Raw genomic sequence first — 9,666 nt, forward strand, 5'->3', positions numbered from 1 at the left:
AGGATATTTTTAAGTATATGCAACTGCTTTACTTTATTGGTTGTCCTAGCAGTTTAAACCCAGCTGTGGTCTAAAAGCCTCAGAAAGAACATGGCTGCTTTAATGCATCAGAAAGGTTTATTCCTCTCTGTCAGGTAATGTCCCTATCAAGTCCTTCTTTGAAATTCTTTCCATGGCCTTTACACTATAATATGACAATTCATGAAGGTCCTGCTCATGCTGTATGCACAGAGCATCTGTTGCTCATGAGGTTTTTTTTATTGCAGCCTGGCAGACTACAGATGTTGGGCCTGCTGACAATAATTAGTGTTGCAATTGTATAATTCTGCACTTTCCAGCTGGGATTTGGCATCTTTAAAGGATTTGTTCATTACTGAATGCTATTGTTTAAAACACACGCACAATGTCCTGTGATCCAATGTCATACTTACAAAGCTGATCCTTTCGTTTTCTCTATGGAATCAGTTTAAATGACCTGACTGTCACTGATGCTCCATTGTGAGAATGAGCTATAGAAAACAATGTGCTATAGAAATGAATACGTTGAGATGATTATTTTGCCTGTTTTGTTATTTCCACACATCAGTACACATGTTTAGATTAGCCTCGACTTTCAATTCCTTTCATGTAGTCAAGGGAGCTCTGCCCGGTCACTACAGCTTGTAATGTACCAATGAAGGCAAATATTTGTAGCTCAGGGTTGAAATGAGGGGTCCTTGGTGCTCTCTGAGCTTGCTTGTTTTCTTGCAGACATTTCAATATCCTAACTAGGTAACTAGTTAGGGTAATGAAACATCTGCAAGAAAACAAGCAAGCTCAGAGAGCACCAAGGACCCCTCAGCTTGTAATGTGTAGTGCAAACTGCAGTGTAAACCTTAAACCAACTTAACAGAGCTTTTTAAAAAGCAAGCAAAAAAAAAACCCCTCTCAAAAGTTTGGGATCAGAATTAGACTTACATAGAATCTCACCAACAATATACATGGCTGCTTTAAATTGCAGCTGTATTCCAATGCTTATATTCAGTTGGGTTTAGGAATAACTTCCAATGAATGCAATTGGCCTTCTTTGGATAAAAAAAATCATATCTCTCTCTCTCTCTCTCTCTCTCTCTCTCTCTCTCTCTCTCTCTCTCTCTCTCTCTCTCTCTCTCTCTCTCTCTCTCTCTCTCTCCCTACCTACCTACCTACCTACCTACCTCTAATCTATATTTCTCTATTTTTATCTCTTCTATCTCTATGTCTCTCTATATCTCTATTTATTTATCTATCTTCTACCTCTTATTCTCTCTGTCTTCTCCCCCCCACAGACACACACACACCTTTTCTCCAGGATGTAAAGGCAGCATGCATTGTTTTCAGTGGTGGGATTCAGCCGGTTCGCACCACTTCAGCAGAACTGGTAGCTAATTTTTTGTTGCCCAGGCCCAGAATGGACTTCCAGAAGCAGCATCCACACAGAGAACCGGTTGTTCACATATTTGAATCCCACCACTGATCTTTTTCCTCACAACCACAACATGTCTATGAGTCAGGTTTGGCTCAGAGTCAGTAACTGGTGGGTGGATGTGGGTGGATGTTCATGGAAATTCCCTTCACACTGGCTCAATATCACTTTATATTGTTGGTTGGTTGGTTGGCTGGCTGGTTGAAAAGAGAAAGGAAGTGTAATTGTATTGGCATTCCTGACTGCATCCTGTCTTTTTCTATCCTTGTCTTTATAAACATATACTCAAAAACAATCCACTGCCACTTGGGTCTTTTCTGAGCTAGAGGTTGTTTCAAATAGAGTTTTTAAGGTATCTAGTATTCCAAAGCTGTCTCAGGAACCAATTCACAATGAACCTTAGCTCTACTTTAGAGTTCCTCAGTCACAGCAACTTTAAGATGTATGGATTCCAGTTCCTAGAATTCCTCAGCCAGCATGTTGGAGTTGGAGTCCACACATCTTAAAATTGCTGAGTTTGCAAAACACTGCTCTAAATTTAGCACAACAACAAAGAGTCACTGTACAACAAAAGCTTGCCTTTAGTAGGAGAGAGCAGGACAACATCAGACCTGTGCACTTCCAAAGGTAGGAAGGCAGAATCTGGCAGGAAGTCCTAAAGAAAATCTTGCCTCGGGCATCCCAATTGAACTATTCTGTCAGCATCAATCACTCTGGGGAAGCATAAAACCACAAGGTGATTCTATTGCTAATGACACTGCCCTACATCCATTTAAATACACTGCTCTGCTCTGCCTTTATATTGCAAAATCAGGTTGCCTTCAGGTGGGTTGGCTCAGAACATTTTTCTTTAAATGTCATCTTCCAGAATAGAAGTTTGGTGATTAAGAAGGACCTAAAATGCATTTGTGGGGTGGTACAAGAGATACTTCACGTCCATTATCTTTTGAATTCCCCTCAGCTGAGACACTATATTTGGAGGGTTATATTTCAAGTCCTATAATTTTTTAATCTTGTGTTTTGTAATCTTTGTTATAAATTCACATCTTAACCTTAAGTAGAATATTCATATCAGCATAAAAGAAACTTTCTTTGCTAAATTTCCTCCAAAATCAAATACTCAAGTTGGTTCAACTCCAAGGATTTCAGCAGGAATTAATAATTAACCATCATAATTACATTTATCTGACTAGGGTGGGAGGTGAGTGGGAGAGGTAAAGAGAACAATTAAATGACAGGCAACACTAAATTTAATCCTAAATGGTGATCTTATCTGATGAAAGACGAACATGTTGTGAAATTAGCAGGAAACGGGTCAATTTTATTATGTTTAGAATATATGCAAAGAGAATCCCATACACTGTCATTTGGTTACAAAGGGTAAACTTCCTAGAAAGGAGGAGACTGGTGGGGGAAAGAAAAGGAATTGAGAAAACAAAATGTCTTCCTAATATCTGGAAAATATCTTTTTATTTTCTGTTACAGCTACTCCTCAACTTATGACCATAACTGAGTCTGGAATTATGGTAGTAAGTCATGGTGGTAAATCAATTCTACAACCTATTTTGTGGCAAACACCTAGGTTGTTAAGCGAATGCTGCAGTATTTAACTGAACGTGGTAGTTGTTAAACCAATCCATTTTACTGAGCGTGGTTGTTAGAAATTTGGAACCAGGTCATAAGTACTTTTGGGGAGGACTGTCGTAACTTTGAATGGTTCCTAAGCAACCAGTTGTGAAGCGAAGACTACTTGTCATGTCCAGAAAGCTGGAAATATTAAAAAGGTTTCCTTTAGGAAAGGAAAGCCTATTCTAGAGAAGAGCACACAAAGGAAAAGAAATTCTGCCTTTAAAAAGTGTAAGATAATAACAAATGCAAAAAAAAATGTTGGATAAAGAGTGCATGGCAAGGAACATTAATAAAAGCAATATCAGCTTCTTTAAAAAAAATAGTTTAATAGAGAAGACCATCAGTTCTGATGCTCCTTTAGGCATGACAGCCAGCTGAGAGACTTTGGTCCAATCCTTTGCTTTCTCAGCCCAATCTTGGACACACCGTTCTATGGTGAAGAAAATAGGAAGTAGGATCATGTTCTATATCACCTTGAGTTATATCAATATAAAATGAATATGAAATAAATACATGTGTCCCTGAAAATTGACACGAGAAAGCATAGGGGAATTAGGTGACAAAGAAGCGAAAGGGATGCTTAAGGAAGAGATGGAAAATTTGCAGAGAAAGTGGATAAATTCTTTCATTCTGGTAGAGGGATGCTTTAGCCACAAATCAGGGTTCGTACCAAAGGGACTCCGGGGAAATCCAGGAAGTTCTTGATCAGTCTGTTACATGTAGATTGTTAGAAATTATAATCAAAGTGAAAAATAAGTATGCATATAGGGTAACAAGCCTTGCTGAGAAGAAATTAGCATGGGTTCTGCATAAGTAAAGCTGGCCTCACCAAACTTTTAAAATTAGAGTGTGAAGAAATACATGGATGGAGATAATTCTATCAACACTGTATATTTGAATTTTTAAAGACTTTGTCAGAATTCCACATCAAAGCATCTGGCATAAATTTAGCAGTCATATGATGAGAAGGCCTATTCTTTCTTAGATTTCCAATAGGTTAAAAACAGAGAGCAAAAAATAGGGATAACTAGGCAGTGGTGAGAATTAAGTTTTTCGAGGATTTGTGTTAAGATCAGTGTCTTTTAATCTATTTATAAATTATCTTGATTTGGGATTAAGCATTGACCTGAATGCTTCTGAATGATGCTAAACTGTTTAGGGTGGTTAAAAAAAAACATTGTGAAATGCTCCAGAGGAATCGCTTGAAAGTGGATGATAACTCAGTTTAATTTATGTATTTGGAATGTGATGTACAACTGAGTAAAATGTTTGGGATCTTTTCATTTGGAAATGTGTGATTGGTGATCTCAGAGAGAAAATAGATGTTCTAAAAAGCATTAGTGCCAGGAGTCATCAGAAAACCATGGAGAGTTTTAGAATGGATAAAAGGAAACAATTCTCTATACAGGAAATAACTTACTATGTAATTCTTTACCACAAGCCATGGTAATAATCACCAATTTGGATAACTTTAAAGAAGAATTGATAAATTCAAGGATAAGTCTACCACGTCTAACTGTTTGCAAATTCAGCACAAACACTCTGTGCTGCCTCTAGACCAGGAACAGCATATTTTCAAAAACCAATTTTATGTGAAGAAAGACAAAAAAGGGATATTCCATCATAGATGAGTACCCTAAAATATTTAAGTGACTACTATAAGAAGAAAACAAAATGGGGGCAATAGATTGGCCTTGGGCTAATCCATCTTGCTCATTCTTACAAGAGAGAAATATTTTTTAAAAAATGCTGGGAAAGGAAGATATATTAGAAAGAAGGAGGAGAGAAGGAAAGGTAATTTAAAAAAATGTAAAATGTAATTTTAAAATGTAATTTTATGCCCCTCTTCACAGTTGGGAGGTGAAAGAGGTGGAGATCATCAAACACAAAAGGTGAAAGCAGCCAAAATCCATAAAGAAGCCAACAGTATATGTATTTTTTCACAGTGTCAGCAGCTGGAATACAAACATTTCTTCCATTAAGTTGTGTACAGAAATAGTAATGACAAAATATACCTCCTGAAAATTCAGTTATCCTTAAAACTTATTAGTAATAAAAGTTTATCTTCTTTCTCCTTTCTGCTACGTTCCTTCAAAGACATATAACATGGTGAAATTTCACTCCAAAAATAATATTAAAGCTTCAAAGTAAAAAAAAAAAAAAAAGGAAATGTGACTTTATATATTAGTCTGGTTTATTTTCTGGTTTGTTGCTAGGGGATTTCAGCTTTGAGCCTCATTCTATTGATCATGACATTGCAGAATAGTCTGTAGTAAGTAGCAGCATCAATGGTACCCAGCAGGGGGCGGGATACTATTGTCCCTTTGTGGACTTTCTCCCTTTCATCTTTTTTCCCTCAGTATGAAACCTACACAGTGGAGATACTGTGCCAAACAACACAAACATTTATTTTTCTAAAAAAAAATGTGAGTAGGATAGAGTTGCTTACAGGATACATAAAGTTTATAAGCTGTAGGGCATGGTTTGTACTAGGAAGGAAGGAAGGAAGGAAGGAAGGAAGGAAGGAAGGAAGGAAGGAAGGAAGCTTGGCCTAGCTGCCTGCCATCTTTATAATATCCATGCTTCTGGGTCTTTTTAAAGAATGATCAGATTGATGACTGCCCTTTCTTACATGGTGAAGAATAGAAGGGAAAGTTGTGTCATCATGCCTGACATAAAAGCACAGGTTTAAGGCAATAAGAAAAAAAAGAAGAAGCATTCCTAATGTTTTCTTCAAATCTCCCACTCCCTCTGAAAATAAAGATTTCAACTATTTCCAGAAGGCCCTCATGAAAAATGGGGAATGTGCAAGACCAAAGATAAATCCCTAATTATTTCACCTGTCTTTATATTTTTGCTTCTGTGACTGTGATCTGTGCATAATGAGATTTCAATTTATTTCTTTTAGCCGTCTATAATTCTTAACCTCTATACATGTCTGTCGAAGGTCTTGTTTCAGATATGACATGCTTGTACCATTATTATAATTTTTTTCAAAAAAGGAGGGGCTGCTTTCAACACAATCAGCTTTTGAAAAAAGGACAGTTGATTAGTTCCAGAGAGGTAATTAGGCAGTAATTGTACTCAGGAAAGTAATAGAGATCAAAGGTACCAATCATCTTACCTGACAGCAGAGGATGATTAATGCCCTTTCTAAGTTACCTGTAATTTCATGACTGAATACTTATTTAGATGACTGTGGGACAAAAAATATTTCTGTTTCAGCCTTGTAACTTTTAGCCTGAGCATTCATGGCTAGTCTATCAGAAAATTGCTTGTCTTTTTTTCTGATGAGCTCAGGAAGGAAGTCTTTGTAATCTGGCAATCTTCTTCATTTGAGATTATAACCCTACGTACATTGAGATGGTATTAAATCCTACTGAAGTTACTCATGCCTGGCTGCAAATAAAAGTCATTTATATGGTGAAACTATACATGTACGCAGCACATGTACATGCATATCTTCTTATTTGACTGCTCCTATTTTCCAAAGAATTATTTTGAAAAACTGTTTGCAACAGCTGCTTATTTCTCAAATAAACTTTTACCTAAATATGTTTCCTCTGAACCAGTGTAATTTACCATGCCAGAAACTTTTTTTTAAAAAAAAAAACAACATACATAACTCTGCCTTTAATTTTCTTTCTGATTTTTAATGCTTTGTTTATGTGCTAGATTTTTTACCTTGTCTTTTTTTCAAAAGCTCAGGTGGGAGTGCATAGTACTCCCCCCTCCATTTTTTTCCCTACAACAACCCCATGAGATAGGTTGAGCTGAGAGAAAATGTCTAGCCAAAACTCTACAAATGGAGTTTCATGACTGAGAGTAGACTTGGGTCTCCTCAGTTTTTGCCCAACACCTCAACCGTATTTGCACATTTACTTTGTAGATAAGTTATGGTTTGAATAGTGCCTTGTTTTCAATTCATATCTTGGATAGTCAGTTTGGTGTATTGGTTAAGGCACCAGATTAGAAATCAGGAGACTATGAGTTCTAGCCCTGCCTTAACCATGAAAGCCAGCTGGGTGATCTTGGGCCCCCGCTGTCTTTCAGTTCACCTCACCTCACAGGATTGTTGTTGTGGGGAAAACAGGAGGAGAAAGGTGTGTTAGGTGTGGTCACTGCTTTGAGTTATTTGTAAAAATAATAAAGGCAGGAAATAAACAAAAAAACTTGGTTGAGATTTCAATAAAATGTTAGAAAGTGAATAAAGCCTATTATGAAAAAAACTTTCAATGATTAGAGAGCTAACACCTTTTACTGTAATTGCTCAGTAGCTATCGTGTTACCTCTTTACTGAAAGCATTATAAGATATTCAAATATGCATATTAACAGCTATTTCATGCTTTTACTGTCAAAATTAACAAAATGTGACTGGACTGTTCATATAATCATTTTCATAAATCAATATTCCCAGCCCTATAGTTCCTTTGTCAGATGGGGTTATATTCCAAAGCTCAAGAGTCACATCCTCATAACCAGTTCCTACCCTACTTGGTTGTATGGCTTCCTTCTCCTGCTGGAACATCTCAAGCCATTCCTGGTGCCTATTTCCATTGCTATCAGAACAGTAAAGTAATTAGTCCTACTTTACCTTTTAACTCAGCCCCATCACTCTGGAGAATTTCAAAGTGAAGCAAATGACCACCTTATTTTCTTTCCAATCTGTTTCCAAGTCCCATGACATCCAAAGGCATGATGGGAAATATGTAACACACACATAGGGGGGGTGTTTGGGTGGAGGTGCCCGTGGGCACAAAGGAGCATCCTGTGAATATCAGCCTATTTGTATCCAGCTAAATCAACCTGGTGAGTATCTGGTGGGGAGACAATCTAGAAAGGCAGACCATGGAGAGATGAATCTCATAGAAGAAAGACAAGGTATGAATGACACAAATAACTATATAAGGCTATGCAGGATATTTGCTTTTCATCATATTGCTGAACAGGAAAGATTTGTTTTTTCAAAAGGAAATTTATTTATATATGGGAGGCATTGTTCAGATGACAGAAGAGTTGGTCTGGACAAAACTAATGAAATTGATTTAGAGCATATTAGTAGCTGCCAGGAAACACAAACTCGTCTTTGATTTGTAATGATGCTAGACAGATCTATGGTGCTTGCACAATATATTAGCAATTTTGAGTAAAGGATTGTTTATTATTTTGTTAAAAAGTCATTTAAAACTCCAACAATTATTGGAATTCTATTCTGCCTGGTGATCTCAAGTTACAACCCTGTTGCATCATTATTAAAGCATTGCAGCTCTTATCACCTTAGATTACAACAATTGATTGCAATTGTGACTGATTATCATCCCTCAATAGCATTTTGGTTAAAATTATTAAATTGCTATCTTGAACAGCCCTAATTTTTTACACGGAAACAGAAATATTAGGCTGTAAAACATAAGTCATTTTTCTCCAGGGCATTCCCATAAAGTAAACCAAATAACACCTTGAGAATTACAGCTTATATATTTAAGAAAAGCCAATAGACAGAATGCACGTACAGATTAAAATATTTTATACTGTAATCCTAATAATGTCTAATCAGAAATAAATCCTACTCAATTCAACTGCCCTTCAGTCCAATATAAATATGTATAGGAACAGTGATAGGTGTATAGAAATGGAAGTATTGCGTGTGGGTGTGGGTGTCAAAAGTGGCAAGATAGCATTGCCATGCTACAATCAAAAACCTCCAGATACCACTGTATATAAATGCACCATTTTAATTCAAATTACACACATATTTACTTTGAAATTTCACTGAGGTCAATGACCTCATACATATATGAAATGCCATTGTTCATTTTTATATAACTAAGTCAGAATATCAGCAAATAGCCTGAGTCTGCAAAGATGAAGTGAGGAAAGCTAAGGCTCAAAATGACCAAAGTCAAAAATAATAATAAAAAAAAGCTTCTTTCAACATGTAAAAAACAAGAAAAAAGTGAAGGAAATGATTGGTCCATTAGTGGGTGAAAGTGGCAAGAAGGTGACAAGCAACAGGGAAAAAGCAGACCTATCAAAAATAGTGCCATAAAAAACAGAATAGAAACACAAGTTAAGATAGACAAGAAAATGGTAAGTGAGCACCTGTCCAGCCTAGACGAGTTCAAATCACCAGGACCAGATGGATTACACCCCAAGGTTCTCAATGAACTGGCAGATGTGATCTCAGAACCACTGAACAATATTTTTCAAAGATCCTGGAGCACTGGGGAACTACCAGAGGACTGGAAAAGAGCTGATGTAGTTCCCATCTTAAAAAAAGGGAAAAAATGGATCCAGGAAATTACAGACCTATCAGCCTGACCTCAATACCTGGGAAGATTCTGGAAAAGATAATCAAACAATGAATCAGCGAACACCTACAGGCAAACCAAGTCATTACTAAAAGCCAACACAGGTTTGTCAAAAACAGATCATGCCAGACAAACCTTATTGCATTCTTTGACCAAGTGACAAAATTAGTGGACCAGAGGAATGCTGTGGATATAATTTACTTGGACTTCAGTAAGGCATTTGACAAAGTAGATCACAACCTACTACTTGATAAGATAGAAAAATGTGGGTTAGACAGCAT

This window comes from Protobothrops mucrosquamatus, unplaced genomic scaffold, assembly GCF_001527695.2.
Source record: "Protobothrops mucrosquamatus isolate PMUCROS unplaced genomic scaffold, P.Mucros_1.0 scaffold1979, whole genome shotgun sequence".
Lineage (NCBI taxonomy): Eukaryota > Metazoa > Chordata > Lepidosauria > Squamata > Viperidae > Protobothrops > Protobothrops mucrosquamatus.